Source organism: Podarcis muralis, chromosome 8, assembly GCF_964188315.1.
Source record: "Podarcis muralis chromosome 8, rPodMur119.hap1.1, whole genome shotgun sequence".
Classification (NCBI taxonomy): Eukaryota; Metazoa; Chordata; class Lepidosauria; order Squamata; family Lacertidae; genus Podarcis; species Podarcis muralis.
In genome coordinates this window covers 21,512,225-21,529,884 of record NC_135662.1, presented here as the reverse complement: position 1 = coordinate 21,529,884, position 17,660 = coordinate 21,512,225, and the positions used below count along the sequence as shown (strand labels likewise).

Here is a 17,660-nt window from a genome sequence, read left to right as displayed (position 1 = left end):
CAGTAGAGCTAATGGCACCAGGAACTATATAATTGGATCATTAAAGAATTTCGTCCCCAGCCCTTTGACTGGGGAACATAGGGATTTAACCTGGGGCATTCTATGTGTGGAGAAAGTGTTTGACTACATAAGGACCTAAGAAGAGCCTTAATGGATCAGACTAAGTATCCATGGAGTTCAGCATCCTGTTTAATATTGTGGCCAACAATATGCCTTTGTCCAGAAGCAGGACAACAACTGGAATTCAGAAGCATAGTGCCTCTGATCCAGGATGTAGCGTATATGACTAGTTGCAATTGATAGCCCTTTCTTCCATGAATTTGTCTAATCCCCTAAATAAGCAGCTCAAGGTGCATCACTACACCCTTGCATTGAACCATATTTGTAATTTATTGCCCATTCCTCTAGTTTGGAGAGGATCTTTTCGAGCTGTTCACAATCCCTTTTGGTTTTTATCACCCTGGGCAATTCGATGTCATCAGTAAACTTGGACACACCAATGTTCATCCTAACTCCAGATCATTTATGAACGAGCTAAAAAGCACTGGCCCTAATGTGATGTTCTTGAGGTACCCAACTTGGTATATGTCTACCTGATTAGAAGTACTAATTTATTCCCACTCTGTTTCCTGTTTTTTGATCAGTACCAATCAGTAGGGGTATCTCTTATCCCATGACTATGTTTAGTCAGGAGCTTTTAGTGAGGGGACCAAAGCTTTCTAAGTACTCAATGTCAGGAATGGATCAGCCTTGTCCACATGCTTGCTGACAATCCCATTGAACTCTAAAGGTTAGTGAGACAGAACTTACCTTTGCACTAGCTGTGCTGATTCTTTTTCAGCAAGGTTTGTTCCCAGGGATGCAGGAATTGCAGGAGTTTATCATGGAAACCCCCATAGTAATGCCCCAAGAAGAGTTCATAACTGAAGGCATCTATGTTGATCCAATAGATAGATGTAGATATAAAATGTTTGTCTTGATGCACGCACAAGCAACAGTACATATGGCAATACCAGATTCATTAAGACAAACATGACTGCGATGCTATGCATAGTTCCCTGGAAGTAAGCGCCGTTGAAAGCACGTGCTTATTTCTGACTGCAATAGGGTTCAGCTTCTGAGTAAATTGAGCTTTAACAAAAGATCTTCGGTCAGCTTAAATGGAACCTTTAGATTTTAATTAGAAATGCAAACATTGTGGCAAAGAAGTGTTACCATTAAAACTGCTAGTGGGAAGTAGGGACCTAGCGATGGAGGAGAAATTAAAGTAAGTATGCATTTAAAGGCAAACCTGCTTAATTTGCACTTCCTGAAACAGTACCCTAACTGAAACACAGACATTCTTCAAAATTTGCTGGGACTTCAAAGCACCTTGCAAAGCTCCTGTTAAAACAAAGTTTTCGCCAGTTTCATTTTAGCAAGGGATTCATTGGCATCAAAAATCCCTGCTAAAATGGAGGGGTGTGTGTGTGTGGAAATCATTTTTTTCAGCAGGGGATTCTAATTTATTTATTTGTTAAAGTTACCGGTATATGTCACCCTTCATCTGAGGATCACAGTATAAAAAACACAAAAATACAACTTTTGAATCAGCTGAATTCCACTAGTGAGTAGGAGTTTAATCTTGCTCAGTTTCACAGGATTCCAGGCAAGGCTGTTCCTGATTCAGGAAGGAGTTTGCATTGGAATTGCCTGCTACAATAAAGCCCCCCCCCCTTATTTGGCTTAACTGTGGTTTGGCTTACTCTTATGTGCAAACTGGGTCAATACAAGGATGTGGATGAAATGGATAATGGCACTTAGCGCTTTGTTGAATCACTAACTCACTCTCACACACAAGCGCACACACATTTTCTTATTCTGTTCAGTCAAATGTTTTTAGGAGCACCAGCAACTTCAGAATAACAAAATATGTTGACTGGAAGATTTGGGTGGTCATATATTTTAAAAGAAAATGACTAAATACTGTTTCAAAAATACAGTGGAAAGCCTAAGTAGCGTACTTAGTTACATCCTATATCTGGCAAAATTTGGCAGAAAAATTGTGTACGTGCTCAATGTGTTGGCCAGGCAATAAGACTATTTTGGAACTACTCCTGGGAAATCAGCCAAAGCTGATAAATAAGCTTGATGTTTGGGAAGCCTCTAGGACTGTCTGATCTAGTGATCATAATATTATTAAACATGAAATGTACTACTAGAGAAAATAATGTGTTTGCTTTTTAAAAACAATCCCTCTATATAGGTTTCAGGAGAGATGTGTACCCAGTATTGAAAATGCAGGCTTTATGGGCAATCAGCTACAGAGAAGTACAAATTGGTTTTTTTTATTTAAAAAAAAATGTGCAGGAATGTTTCATGTATTCTACACACAATCTAAATTTTATTGTTGCTATTTGACATGAGCAAGTAGCCCAGACTCATACTCATTTATTTTTATCTTACACAGCAAGGTGACATCAATAAAAATGGTCACAGACGATTTTTTTTATGCAACATAAAAAGAAGAAGGGGGTCAGTAGACCATCATTTGGCGCTGTCCAAACACACCAATTGGTTTTTTAAAAAAATGTATATCACTTAACTTTTCAGGTGGAACATTACATCATCATAGGGTATGGGCTGAGTCCTGAATGAGCATAGGAGGGGTGAGGGTTTGGAGTAACATTTGTGTGTGGGTAGGAAAGCAAGAAGGATTTGAATTCATCTCCAGTTTGGATTAAAATCCAAGCCAGAAAGGAAGTTGGGGTATGTAATGTTCACCTTGTATTCAAGATGAGCATAGTGAATCATGAGATCTGGATGCCTGAGCCAGGATATACGAGTCTCTGGACACATCACTCCAAGAGTTTCTCTGGATTTGCTGCTGCTCGTGTGTGCAAGTTTCCCCCCAGCATCCTCATGATGTTCTCTTCATCCAAATGGCAGCCCACAATTCCCCCAACATCATTTAGTCTGATAAGGAAAATTAATCCAAATGCAAATTGCTCCCTGCACAATCATGGCTGCACAATATGACATTGCTATGTTAGGTGATTCTTTAGGTGCATGGTGGTGCCTGCGGGCGTTTTCTCTTGCCATCTTCCTGTTCCTTGTAGCTGCCAAAACAATGTTTGTTTTCCAAGCGTACCTAATTCCAATTGCTGCATGCTCAGGCCACATTTGCAGAACATAACTTTTTATTTTAACACAGGTTTTACATAAGAATGCTTGTGCAAAACCTGTGTGTGTGTGTGTGTGTGTGTGTGTGTGTGTGTGGTGGCACACAAAACCCACAATCTCTGCTGAGCGGTGCACAAGATTCCAGGGGGTTTCAGGCACTCACCCAGGGTTATGTTTCCAATGGGAGTTCAGACAAGGCAGAGGACAGGCACTATTGGATTAGGAATCAGGGGAAAAAGTAATCACTCGTCTTTGGCCACTCTTGTGCCAATGTGCACATGGAAAAATTAGATCTGACTTACCAGATGTGTGATAACAACCCAGTATGCACACAGGCTCAGTGACATCATTAGATCCAATGTGGATTTGTGTTTACCAAACCTGATGTAACGACCTTGATGTGATTCTAAAATATATCTCCTTGATAACTTTAGTCAGGAGAGAATTAATGCTCTCATATCCTCCTTGTGGGTTTCCAATAGGCATGCATTGGCCCCTGTGGGAAATGGGATTCTGGATTAGATTGGCCTTTTCCAGCAGGATCATTCCTGGTTCTTAAGAAACTCAGTTCTAATGTGTGAAATAGTAACACAGGTGACAATTATCTGAGTTAAGACATTCATTTGCACTTTAAAGAATAATCCATGGTATATCTGAATATATTGAAAAACACATTTTTCTCATGTCCTGGGTATTAATAACCACTATAGTCCTCAAGAAAGTGAACTAAGGTTTACTTTGCCCCATAAAGGGTTTGTTTCTTGCCTTATAATTCTGGTAAAGAGCCAGCAGGCATCCCATATAGAAAATTCCCACCAATCACAATTCTCTCCGGCTGAGATAGAATAACTAGAGCATAACTACTGAAAAGCAACAGAATTATGAATTTGTAGAGAGGGGAAAGGCGAAGATAAGTGCATGAAAGTCAGCTAACATTGGTACATGGGTGGTTACAGGAGAGAAAGGGTTAAGCAGATTTTCATTTTAGATAGTTACCGTGGCAACAATCGGTGAGCTCAGGCTGTATCTTTTCTATTTGTGGGAAATGTTTAGATTTACAGAGTAGCTTAACTTATTATATACCTGCCTTGATTGCTGGATAAAGCTTGCTGATTAAAAGCAGAATAAGATACATTTTTATAATAGTACTGAAGAGGAAAAATTCCATAAAACCACTGAGAGTCTTTGTCCAGAGTTCTGATACGCTCTTTGAACACACTTTCTTTTGACAAAATGTAGCTCTAAACCTGAATTTTGTGTGGAAACTTTACAGCTACCCAGTTCAAACATAACTCTAAGCCAAACCATGGCTTAGTAGGAAGATGTGAGTGGGCAGGTTTTCCTGAGAGGAGATTGCAGCCGCTGTCCTTTTCCCCTAGTCCTGCTGCTACTGCTGCATAACCCAAAGCTTAGCATGTCATCCGAATCTGAGTCTGTTGTTTGTTCACATTGTGGGGCTTCTTTAAAGAGTCCAGCGTCATACATTCACTTGCCTGAGGCAAGTGTCCTGGCCTTGGGCAACAGCCCTACTTAGTTCCTCATCCTCTCTCTCAGTCAGAGATCCACATCCTGGATTGAATCTGGCAACTATAGTAGCCTACCTGACAGGGTCCTTCAGGCACCAGAGGGTTGAAACTGTTTGCTTCATGGTGACAAATTATAGGCACCAAAATGACATTGTTCAACAGAATCTGTAGTGTAGCTGCCTGCTCCTCAAGGAAGTTAAAATGAAGCTTACTTGAATTCACACAGTGACTCAGTTCGTACATCATACTAAGACAAACCATGGCTTGCTACAAAAATGTGATTTTCTAGAAAGGAGACTGTGACCACTTTGCGACCTCTTCTAGTCCTGTAACTACTGTACTGCTATAAATTGAGCCATAGTTTGTCTTAGCAGCCAAACCTGAGCTCAGGACTGGGAAAGGAGTGCAGCAGCCACAATATTCTCTCAGAGAATCTGCACACTCATACATATTTCTGTTTCTGAATGCTAGAGAACTCTGAGGAAGAGAGAAAGAGAGAGCGCTATTGCACCAGATTTGAGAGAAGTAGCAGGCAGAATAAGCAAGTTGGTTGTGCTGCTTATTTCCCTTCCAGTGCTCAGGAATACAGCATGAGGTGTCTCTTCTTCCCTGAGTCATGGATCTGACCAAAGGCCTATAGTACAGCATTCTGTTTTCAAAGTAGGCAACCTGATGCCTATGGAAGCCCACAAGCAAGACATGTGTGGCATAGCAGTCTCCCATTTGAGACTAGTATTCATAGGTTGTTCATAGCTATCATGACTAGTAATCAATGATACAATTAAATTGTTTAATTAAACTGGTAGCCATCACTACGTCTTGTGGTGACAAATTCCATTATGTGATTTTCTCTGCATTGGCATTAGCTACCCCTCCCAGTTTGGTGACATTTGCAAATTTGATGAGTGTCCCCTCAATTCCTTCTTCCATTGTTTATAAAGATGTTGAACAACAACAGGCCCAGTGCCCTGAGTCACCCCACTTGTCACTTTTTTCTAGGATGACAAGGAACCATTCATGAGCACTCTTTGGATTTGGTCAGTCAACAAATCCACCTAACAGTAACCTTGTCCAGTCCATATTTTACCAGCTTCTCTGCAAGAATTTCATGAGGAACTTTTTCAAAAGCCTTACTGAAATCAAGACACACTATGTCCACAGCATTCCCTTGATCCACCAAGCCACACACACCTGGCATGAGTTGTTTTTGAGAAACCCAGGGTGGGTCTTAGTAATCACAGCATCCTTTTCTAAGTGCTCACAGGCCAACAACTGTTTATCTATTCTAGGACCTTTCCTAGTATCAATGTCAAACGTACCAGTTGGTAGCTACCTGGGTCCTCTTTTTCTTTTTCTTTACCCTTTTTTGAATATGGGGACAACATTTGTCCACCTCCAGTCTGCAGGAACCTCACCTGTTCTCTAGCAATTCTCAAAGATTATAGACAGAGGCTCTGAGATTACATCTGCAAGCTCTTTTAGTACTCTTGGGTGCAGCTCATCAAGCCCCAGGGATTTGAATTCGTTTAAAGTAGCTAGGTGTTCCCTTACCACTTCTTTTCCTGTCTTGGGCTTCAACACTTGAAAGCATAAAGCATATGTCTGGGGAAGAATCTGGTACTTTGGAGCTGGGATTCTTCAAGTATTTGCTCTTGGAAATGGATTTAAGTTTGGGCAGAGAGAAAGAAAAATAAAGAAATAGAATATTAATAGTGAGATTCGGCTTCTCTCTGCAGGCTTATTTTTGCTAGTTTTTAATCTGTGAGATCACCGTCTGATGTTAGCTCTACATAGCAGAAACAGTAACACCGTTGCCTGAGTGCCAAGCTGCCCTCCATGACAATGCAGACCGGCTAGTTCTGTTTCAAGTTCTCTCATATTTGGATGTTATTACAAAGCATAGTGCTTTTTAAACAAATGAATCAAAATATGATGGACCTGCAGCTTCTGCTTGACATCTTCTCCGTAGAAAATAGAGGAAGCACGCAATGATGGTCTGTCTAGTTCCACTTCCATAATCCAGGACCCGAAGCAGGAAATTCAATATGACAGGGAACTAAGCATAAATTTTACTTCACAAAAATGAAATCTGATTTGCTATGGAAAAGGTGTGTTCACGCTCGAGTTGTATGGCACCGGAAGACTCCTCAGAGCAGGAGGGGCAAGCAATGTGTAACACATCTCAGATCACTTATTCTCTATCCTGGCCAGTTTGATGGTGAAATGGTAGCAGTGGGCAGAAGGAAACTTAGAGGAGTAAGCAATAAACTTTTTGACATGAAAGGTGAGCCTGTTCTGAATACTTCTAGGAGTTACATGAGATAAAATAAGTTTACCTGCCTCTGAAAAGCCCCTGTATTCTGTTTTGGACCTTTGCAAAAAGTTCTGCAAAATAGGCTTGTACAAAAGCAGCCTGTTCTGCAAAAATATTCAGTGTTTGGGTGCTCACATAAATGAATAATGCCTTTAATGTATTATGTGCTAACTTTACTTACATTGGAATGCTTGAAATTTAAATAGAACGCATTTGTGAAGACTGCAAAATCTATGTACCACATGACAAATAGCTTCAAGCCTCTCCTGGAGGGACTGATACCTGGAGGGCAGTACTCAGTCTGTGTGGCAGGTTCAGGGCTCTCTTGAGCAATTGCTGCCAATTAGTGCCAAGTGATAGGTAGTATTCTTTTTTTGTAGCAGGTAGTAGCTGTAATTCTCCAGGGCTCCAGAGGCTTGATTACAGTAGTAGGAAAGAAAATAAGTAGTGCAGTTTTCCCACTCTCTCCATTGGTGACCTGATCTTTTTATGTGGTGGCTACCAAGCACTCAGACATTCGCTTTATTGAAGCACATGCATATTGTGGCAAAGGATGTGGGGCAGCCATAAGGAGAAAGATTCCATTCCCCAAGAGTTGCCAAGATGTGGGTAGGAGCTATGTGAAACCAATAACTGGTTCTACAGAAAAGGCAGCAATATGGATGGTTTGCTAGAAGGAGACACTTTTGAACGATGGAGTTTTCACCAGTGCCATTTGTACCCCAGATAAAGTCATCCTGGATAACGAAACAGAACACGCATTTATGGCAAGGTGTGATTGCTGGCTTATTTTTCCCAGTGTGGTGGCGTAGAGCCATCCTCTTTACATCAGCACCATTCATATTACCTGGAGGAGTCTGGGGTGGAGCAGGGTAGCAGCAAGGGCAAAACACACCGGCAAAAGCACTGGCTTGGCTACCCCACTGCATCCACGCAGTCCCATAACCAGAAAGCTGCAGCAAAGTCAGTGTCTGGTAGGCGGTTTTGCCCTTTCACACCAGCCTGGATTTTAACTCCTTTCAGCTGAAACTCTTTGGTAATATAGCAGCTAAAACTCTGTCCTGTGACATATCAGACAGGCGCTCTCTCTATTGTCTTTAGTGCCTTTTCAGTGAAGATTATTCCAGTCTATATCTGTTTGGGATTTGAAATTGTTTTTATATGTGGTATTACTGTTTATGTTTTTATTGATCTGTCTCTTCAAGATGCTTCATAGGAAATAAAGAAAGCAAGGAAGCAGTGATTCGTAACCAGGGTTCAAGACACCTGACGGGAAGGTTGTAATATGGAATTGGGGGTGGGTGGATGTGTCAATCACAATAAAGTACCTTCAGGTTGCAGAACTCAGTTTGCTTTGTCACAGAAACAAGCTATAAATATATTTTAATAGCAAAACACACTTCACTTTTTACAGGGGTCTAGCTAGTACTTGTTGTGACTTCATTTAAATTATTTGTCCATCTGCAGAAATAATTGAAACAGAATCAAGCCTGAACTACCATCTTTCCTATTTTCCTGCATGATTGCAAGGAGATTGGATGCATGTGATTCTGCTTTTAAACTAACTCAGGTGGGACACATGTTGTGCTCTTTCTCGGGTAGGTTGTCCAGCTTTGGTTCTCACCCTGCAGCCAACTCTCACCCATGGTTCCTAGAAGCTGTTACAACAGCGCCACACCCTGGGAAATGGCTTTGACTGGCTGGATAAACTGGGAAAGAGTGTTAGACTTGGATCTGGGAGACCTGGTTTCTAGAGCTTTTCCTCATGAAGTTCACTGAGTGGCCTTGGGCCAAGTGCCATTTTACTTTTCAGTTTCTGTATTGGCTTAAATCAAAGTGATTGTGGGAGTGCTGCATTCACCTTCATGATACACCTTCAGGTGCCAGGCCATAATGCTCCCCCAGGTCTAGGGCTGGTTGACCTCCAATTCCCATTTAAATGTGTTGTGGGAGGGGTTTGTTTTTTCTTATTTTTACTATTCTTACTATGTATTTTGTGGACTTTTATTGTAATTTTATGTTGTGAACCACACTGAGATCTGCAGATGAAAAGCAGTATACAAAATTTAATATAATGATTATGATTTCTGCATTTTAACAATATTGTACAGCTGGTTTTTATGTTTTGTAGACTGCTTACAAGCCATATTGGCATTAAGTGATATATAAATCTAATAACAACAACAACATGCTGCCTTGTGCTTCAGGTTTGAAAGGGTATGTGTACGTTCACTTATAGTTTCTATCAACTTCCTTGCATACTGGCAAAGTTTTAAAAATAACATGGAAGCATGCATACTCAAAAGCTAATCTCTGAGTGCATGATACCTGAAAATAATTTAGTAGTCTGTCTTTGTCAGAACACAACCATACTTTAAGGGCTGTTTTAAACAAGATGGTTTTGTACTTGGATATGATATAAATGCCATGTGTCATATCTGAACTGTCTATGCATGCATTTTAGCTGTTTCTCCAAAATACATGAAGTGGTGATTAAGGGGAAACAACAGCACCCTAGTTTATACAGTCATACCTGGGGTTGCGAACGTGATCCATGCAGGAGGCACGTTTGCAACCCGCAGCGTTCGCAGCCTGAAGTGCTGCGTCTGCGCGTGTGCGTGACGCAATTCAGTGGTTCTGCGCATGCGCGGGCGCCGAAACCCGGAAGCAACCCGTTCCAGTACTTCTGGGTTTGGCGTGGTCCTCAACCTGAAAACGTGCAACCCGCAGCGTTCGTAACCCGAGGTATGACTGTATGCATGTTAAAGAGATAAGTGGTTAAAAACACATGTGCAAGGTAACACAAAGAAAGCCTTGCTTTCCATAGTGGCCAACCAGGAGTCTTGCCTGGCGCCTTCATTACATACCTGCAGGTGCCAGGCAAAAAGGTTTCTCTTCAACTAGGCATTGGGCTGATTAACATTCAGTGGTCTTTTAAATGTGTCTGTGGGAGTGGGGTTATTGCCTGGTTTTTGTTTTATTTTGTATTTTCATGTTTTTATGTAGTGAACCTCTCTGTGAACCTCGGATGAAGCATGGTATAAAAGAGGGATTAACTATAACAACTATTGTGAGAATTGCATCTCCGTGGTGGGAATGGAGTCTCTGAAGATCTCTCAGCACCCTTAACAAACAACAATTCCCAGGATCTTTTGGGGAAAACTATGGCTGTTTAAAGTGGTATAATACTGCTTTAAACATGCAGGGCAGATGTGGCTTTAGTGTTTTCTTACACATGAGGAAATGGATCCCTAGAAATGGCCCCCGAAGTGTTAGTCGTTTATCAGTCCAGGCTCCAGTTTACAATATTTTTTAAAAGTTTAGGTTCTAGTAACTGACTTTTGGGTTAATTTATTTTAAAGTTGTTTTTAGGGGCACAATAAGTCAGTTTTTAAAGTGCTTCCTTAGGACAGTCCCCTTGGGTTTGCATCATCTAAAAGATTTTTTATCCTCTTGCCCCAGTATAACCCCCCAACAAATGAATATATAATATTCTCACTTAATTATGTCTGTATTCTAATACACATGTGAGAGAGAAAATAGGATTTTGCCATATTATCATATATTAAATCAGTGTTAAAATGCAGGCATATGCAAACAGCCTTATATTCCATAGCCACACATTTGATACAGTGCATTGGAAGGTCAGGGTATTTAGCTGAGTATACTCCCCTTGAGACGCAACAGATTTGCAGATATATAGCCTAATCCAAAGTACACATTCTTTAAGTCTTAGAAGATCAGGCTTGAGCATTAATTCTCTGAGGAACTGCTGCAGGGTTGTGTGGTCCTTTCATCCAAATTCTAATGATTCCTTGGCTGTGTTTACATGCCATGTTAAACCATGGTTAGTATGGTTAGTATCTATGGTTTAACAGGAGCAGGCAGCTTGCTGGTGCTCCTCCCTTCCTCTCTGTTGCACTGTGCTTGCAACTGGCTTGTTGTGTCGTCCAAACCCAAATTTGCAGTTTCTTTTCCCCAAACCACAATGAATAAGACCATAACGAACCTTGGCTACTGTTTGTGCCTTGTTTAGAGAGAAACAAAATAGTTTTCCGGGCTTCTTCAGTGGTCTAATCTCAAAGTCTTGATACGTATATTGATATTCAATTTTATAGAGAATATGGACTGCACAAAAACTCATGTGCATGCTGCCCTGCCCTTTGTTTGTATTAAAAGCATGGTTGAAAGCCACAGCCACTGGCGAGCTTTTGGAATTCTTAACATGTAAAACTATGTAGATTTGCAATTATAGTAGTGCAATTTGAATATATATGTTCATCTCCCTCCTTCCCTATCACTTTCCCTCTCTCTCTCTCTGAATTGCCTTTGTTATAAGCTTACGGATGTCTGTCAAGTGCAGAAACGACATGTCGCTTGTCAAGTGATCATCTCCTGGGGTAAACAGTTGGGCTTCTCTACTTGCAGGAAATCCCAGCTGTCATGTGGGATTCCATCTGTGAATATTCATTTTTATTTTCCGTTCAGTGCCTCACTCCCTACCCCCACCCCCTGGTAGTTTGGCAGCAAACTATTAAAGTATTACACATTCTCATGTGCTTTGTAGTAAATTTTATTATTATTATTATTAACTTTAAAAATACATCCTCTTTTCAGACCACAGCCAAATGCAGGATCTTATGGTGGCTTCCCCTGGATGAGATGACAGGGATAGGGGGAAGAAAAGAATGTGTTTGTCTCCATAGCAGGAGAGGAAGGGGGGTGAAGTGAGAAACAGAAGACCAAAGGAAGAGGTTCTTGAAAATAGGAATTTATTATATTAAGATTGCACACATGTTTAAACCACACACTTCCTCAAGGACAATGAGTATTCACGTGTGTTATTCTCTACTATGTTGGAGTAAGCAAGCCAGTCTCTCTTCTTGCTTTTATGTTGTTTATAGGGTTGATTTCCTTGTGATGGCAGCTATTTGGATGCAGTTTAAAATATGTACGTCTGTGCTGAGTTCCACTTTTAACCAAGTTGTCTTGTTTTCCAAAAGCAGGATTGGGCAGCCTGTCCCCTTAAGGGTTGTGTGGGACCCTCGGCCTAATTTTATGTTGGTGGCAAGGAGAGAAAAATGGAGAGATAGGAGTGGCAGAGAGAGGGAGAGAACACACAAGAAAAGGCAGTGGCAGAAAGATATAGAAAATGTAATCTCCCCACCTACCTCTGGCCCCACTCACCTTGGTTTGTAGCACTCAACAGATTACCCCTGGGGGAATGTGGCTCTTGACAGGCAAAAAGTTTCCCACCTCTGTCCTAAACCATAGTTTACACGAAGCACACTTTATCTGGCTTTGGCTATAATGAGGAAGTGCAGTTAGCTGAAAATGGAATGAAACCTTTTGATTCTCACAGCCATGTCGCCCAGGTTCATTCTTGTGCTAAACTATTCTTTATGTTACACCCAGAAGCAGTAGCTGTGTTTGTGCTATGCCTCCTGTTTACTTCAGCTGCTGTAGGAATCTAAAATATCAAGCAATTTGAAACTACTGGGTAGAAGACTAGATACATTATGTCTTATAATACAGTTCTTCCTTGAATGCATTTTGTGGGGAACACGTTCAAAAAGCTTCACTTTTGACACATACTTTTTTTTAAGAGAGAGAGAGAAAGGAAACAAATAATAGCCTTTCCTTTTCCTGACTTTGTAACATTTTAAGGTGTCAAGTTATTTTTGGCATGTACCTTCTTTTTGGATCAGTGCTTATTCAGCCAATATAGTAGCGTAGAGTGCAAAATGCCCCCTTGCGTGTTTTTAAACTTCCCTATGCAGAGTAAATTAGCATATCAGGGAGAAGAGTCCAACTTAGTCTTATTTTTCATATTCAGAGATTTATTATTTTGTTATTCAGACATTCAACCTCTCCTGCTTGTGGAACTGTACAATCCCGGAACACCTTTATTGCTTGATTATACTGAATGTGTAACTGCTCAGATTTTAATCTGTCCTTGGAAGATGTAAAGCACTGATGTTATAAATGTTTCTAAGCAATGCTATCTAAGATTACCGAATTATTAGGGATTCCTCTTAGGCTGGTAAAAAAATAAAAATCAAGCATTTTATTGGCTATTTTTGCCTCCATTAACCTCCTGACTTCTGTATAAACAGTACTTGAGGGTTACCTCACTTGTTTGTCCAGTTACTTGAAAGGTTAGCAAAAAGTGGATATCTGCTCGACCTCTCTTATCCTCATTAGCAGATTCTAATTGTTCCCAAAGAGATCAACTTTTGCCCTTGCTTGCCCTTGTCAAATTGGACTCGTTGTGGTTTTTACAAAAGGAGGCTTGAAACTGAAATAGCACACTTAGTTGGAAAATATTTAAGGGAATGTTGTATAGAGCTACTAATAAATATTTCTGTTACATGATGCACCACCAATTCTGAATCACAGGGTTTGGGTACTATAGATGAAAATTCAGAAACCGTGTGCCTTGTTTGTTTTCCCTTGTGTGTATTTATTTCAGTTTCTATCTTTCCCCACCCCTGGGGCCTGGAAACAGTAATAATATTTTAACAAGGTACAGTACAATCAGCAGAATGAAACTTCAAATTAATGCATTATTATATTAAAATATCTAAATCATAGATTTAGAATTGTTGGAAAGAACTGAGGATCATCTAATCCATCCTGCAGGAATGTGCAGCAGTCCTATACAGTGATCGAACCTGCAACCTTGGTGTTATCAACCCCATGCTCTAACCAACTGAACTATCCAGACCCCATATATTTGAACCCTTCCCATTAAAAGCCTCTTTCACAACTGGAAACTCTTCAGTCTTTTGTGGAAAATGTATTCGTTTCTGATTTTGACAAACCTTTAGCTCTTTCCCACATAATAATTATGCTTAAATATAACCCTTTTCGCCTTGTCTGTTTGAGCCTTCAAAGCTGTTTACAATAAAATTACATTTTAGAATGCATCAGAAGATTATACTTGATGCAAACAATGGACCGGTTTACATATAGCAAGCACTAAGCCATGGCTTAAGTGTTAAGTGTGGTCTTTCTGAACATCAAACTTCAGCCTGGAATACTGTGTGTTGTTTGCTAGCAACAAACCACTAGGTGAAGCTATGATTTGTTGTTGGCTTATGAACCACGGCTTGTTTTAACTATGTTTTGGTGTTAGGTTCAAACCTAGCAGCCTTGGTTAACCATGGTGTGTTTCATCACCCCATCCCAAGCTACCAAGGCATTAGCAGCCAAAAAACAAACCAAGCTTTGGCAAAACAAGCTGTGGTTTGTTTGCCCATTTGTGAGGTAAAACATAGCTTATGTGTGAATGCATTTGGATTGGTTTCCATATATATGATTAAATCACAAGAATCTATGTCAGATTTTGAAGGAATGATAGGAATACTAATAAGTTAAATATAGGTAATGTTCAAGTATATGCATGCCATAAAGTTGGCCAGGACAAAATGCAGCAGGTCCAAAATATTAACTGACTATTGCTAATATTGCAAGGGAATTATTATTTGAAGAGGTGACTAGTACTGTTGCTTTGTTTGAAAATCAGAGCTAGTAATAAGGAAATCAGATTACTGAGATACCTTCCTAGCACGCTCATATGCTGTCTCTAACATTATGTTGGCTTTTGAGATATATATTACCCACTTACTTTTGAGTAAAAAAAATGAGATGTTTATAAAATATATATATAAATATATAAAATAAGGTATATAAGAGCATAAGCTGTCTATGTCAGGTTGTCTATGCTCTTGATTCCTCTTTTGAAAGAACAAATCATAACATAAAGATAAATCCAGCAGCAAATGTCACCATGTGTGTTGGCAATGACCAGCTAACCTTTACCACAATAAGATGAAAGAATAGCCCATACTCCCATGATGTTTTAACATTAGTCCTCAAACTTTTTATTTCCCAACAGCCCAAATAACAGACAGCTCTGCTACATATACTGAAAGTGAGTTCAGGTTAGTTTGGTACAAGTGGTACAGATAGGTGCTCTGATATTAGTTGGATAGGAAAATGCATGTGCAACTAGGTGCTGCGGAAGGACTTAATAACTGTTCTGCTGGGTCAGACCAAAGGCCTGTCTAGTCTAGCATCCTGTTTTCACAGTGGTCAACCAGATGGCTGTAGGAAACCTTCAAGCAGGACCTGAGCACAGGACCATTCTCCTCAGGGGTGATTCACAACATCTAAAGCCCTAAATGACTTGAGACCTGGGTAACTTCTGAACTGCCTTCATAGGCAAGTCCCTCTAAATATGCTTTATTTGGCATCTGATTCTTTGCTCCACATTTATCATACAACAGTGGTGTGGTGGCCAGTGACAAGGAGCAGAGCCTTCTTGTGGCACCTACACTGGGAATCCACGTGTGATTGTATGTGGACAGAGCAATCCTAGGTATAGGAAGCTGGTGGAATGTATACCACTTTAAATTAAGCTGGCGAAAGTTACCACATTCCAAACTCTATTCAGGTGTGCTGCCTGAGCTGGCAGAGGGAAAACAAGCCTTTATGTTTGACATAAGCCACACTTTTTCTCCAGTGTAATTTCTGCTGGGTTGCTAGGTCATGTGACTGAGCTAAAAGAGGTTTGTAATAGCTGGAAGCCTCTCTTTCTCCTGCCACACCTCAGGAACATTGTTTTTGGGGGACTTACAGCAGCATAAGCCTTTACAGTACTACTGGCTGAGCCAGGGTGAAGGACTTATGCGAGCTCATCCCCAGCTCTGCTATGACAGCCCAAGATCCGCCTATTGCAAAGTTATTCACCCTGGTGGATCTTGGGTTAGGACTGCACTGTTAGTTAGAACCTGGTCATTTTCTCTTCCCCTTCGTTTTGTCATGCATTTATTTAAAAGCATTAATAAACCACTTCATATTTGAAAAATATATTACGTGTTGTACAACCTAATAACAATACAGCAGTGGCAAAAAAAGCATATAAGACAAATAAAAACTGGTATACAGGGAATCCAACCAAAGAAAAACACAGTCGGTCCAATTTTAGGTATCAGAAAAAGCGTAGGCAAAATGATTTCCTATTGTTGTGTCCTTTTATTAATTTGCAGCTTTATAAATGCCTGCTTTGGTTGTTTAACTTATTTTTGAGCTTCTTCTGTTGATTGCAGTTTTCCTATGATTGCTGTTTTATATGTTACAGACATATATGACCATTTTAGAGCACAATCCTAACCTTCTGATGCTGATGGCTGGTGTTTGTGTAGAGATTGTATTCATGTCCTACTCAGATCAGACCCATAGAAATAACCAGAACCAACTCATGTCCATTTGATAGGTCTACTCTGAATAGAATCAGCATTGGCTACAACCCCTGGTGTATCTCTGCTGACCTCCACTGATGGAGACGAGGTCCCCTGGTGGGGGGCGGGGGGCTCCATTGTGACAGAGGCGGCAGCCTCTAGCTGGTGGCAACAGACATAAAGCTTGATCAGAAGCACCATGGATCCCTCACAGTTGTTGCAGTGAGAAGGAAGAAAGAGACACCACGACAACTTCTGGCAAGCTGGCAGGACTTTGAATGTGGTGGTGGATTAGCTGCATTGCTCATCCCTAGCCCTACATAGGACTGAACTTGTCACCTTGAAATCTTCTTTAAATAGGTGGATATAAAATAAATGCCTGGTGTACTCTGGTCCATGGGGTCACGAAGAGTCGGACACGACTAAACGACTAAACAAAAAAATTAAAAGAAATGAAAGAAAGAAATTAAAATGGAATAGAAAAAGTGATTTCTTCCTTGTAGAAGATGAGAGGAGTGGAGGAAGCTAATAATTTCAAGACCCGTTCATGTAACGCTAAACCATAGTTTAGTGTTCTATCTATGGGCAACCTGTGCATGGAGTGTGATGCAGTCCAACTAGAGCTGCTCAGTGTGGTTTGTAGGTTTTCAGTTCCTTTCCATGGTGGTTGGACAAGCCTCTTGAAAACAGCATAGATGAAACATTGCCATTGCTGCTCTGTCACAACACTGCCATATAACACTATATATTAATTTTAATAAATAATAATTAAATGATAAAACATTACACTGCTACAACATTTGAATTGCTAGGTTTGTAGCATAGTAGTGTCAGCCCACATATCTTGAGCCTGTCTTTTCCAGCATAATGTTAGGGCAGCGTGGTGGTCACTGTGTCTCATTTTCCAACCTATTAACGAACCCACAGGATTTGGCTTTAAATCTATGCTTCCAACTTCTGAGTCATGGAAACAGAATTTCTCTCACAAAGGTTTGGAGCTGCTGGAAAATGATCTTATCCGGATTTTTTATTTTTTTTTATTTATTTTTTTTGGCGGCGGTGGGTGGGGGAGAAAACCTAGTAGAGACCCTTTTCATTGTACTCTGTATTCTGAATCATAGTTTCATGATGTTTGATATACAGAACAAGGACTGGTGAATGATAAATGTCTAACCGGCATTTCACTACCAGCCTATGTTGATAAGGCTTACTAAATTCCAGATCAGTTCCTTCCTTGCATCTAGATTTAACAGAGAGACAGAGTGCCAATAATCTGAACTTTTCTACCCTAACACACAAAATGCGTTTCGTAATAAAATGTGTCACTTTGCCTTTGTAAAGAAGGGCTGGTATCATGCCTCCCCCCCCCCCCAACTCCTTTTGGGCTTCATTCAAATGAATTCTGGCTGCTGC

At 40.4% G+C, this 17,660-nt stretch overlaps 1 protein-coding gene across 2 annotated transcripts in view; it reads left to right on the top strand.

Annotated features, from left to right (window-relative positions):
• ZFPM2 (zinc finger protein, FOG family member 2) overlaps positions 1-17,660 on the top strand; it is a 321,202-nt gene that overhangs the window by 176,890 nt on the left and 126,652 nt on the right. The window lies entirely within an intron of this gene.